Here is a 774-nt window from a genome sequence, read left to right as displayed (position 1 = left end):
TGGTAACTGACTATACTGCTGAACTGAATGAATAAGCATTTTCAGAACTCTAATGGAAAACTGATGAATTCATAAAAGTGCTAACAAAAGATCAAGATGAAAAAAAATTAATTACATGAGACTGAGTGAACTGATGAGGATAATTATAATTTTTGTGACTTTCTGTTTGAATAAAAAAAAAAAATCCCACAAGAACTCAGAGGCAAAAAATATACAAATCAATTTTCACTGCAAAGTAAAGGAGCTGTTTCAGTGGAGGATTACTGGACTGAATGTCAATATTATGACAAAGTATGAGCATGTTTCGTGTTTGGTAATTGCAATCATTGTTGCTTTTGTTGTGGTCATCCATTTACAATGCTTGGTGTCAGTTCAGTTATCTCTTGTACAAATAAAATACAGTGTGTGTGTGTGAAAAAAAAAGAAAATGTGATTGACATTAAACTTATAGGCTTTAATTTGGGGTTTTCAGGATTATTTATTTGGTGTTAGAATTTTGATTTCAAGATGAAATAACTGAGGGATGCACATTTTGTAACTGTGATTTTAAATTGATTAAGAGAAGTTGTTTGTATACAATATTTAGTTAAATATTTGATACTTTTAATGCTCTAGAAATTTAGACTTCTTACGTTTATAAGCAGTGGTTAAAGAAGTGGTTAAGAAGTTGTTGCTTATTAGATTTCTAAATCTTTCTTGTTAAGTGTTTGAAATGCTTGAGGGATTTGGATGTGTTAAAATTTGTAATTGTAATTTAAAATGTCTAAGGAAATT

Source organism: Physeter macrocephalus, chromosome 6, assembly GCF_002837175.3.
Source record: "Physeter macrocephalus isolate SW-GA chromosome 6, ASM283717v5, whole genome shotgun sequence".
NCBI lineage: Eukaryota > Metazoa > Chordata > Mammalia > Artiodactyla > Physeteridae > Physeter > Physeter macrocephalus.
Note: the sequence above shows the minus strand (reverse complement) of the source record.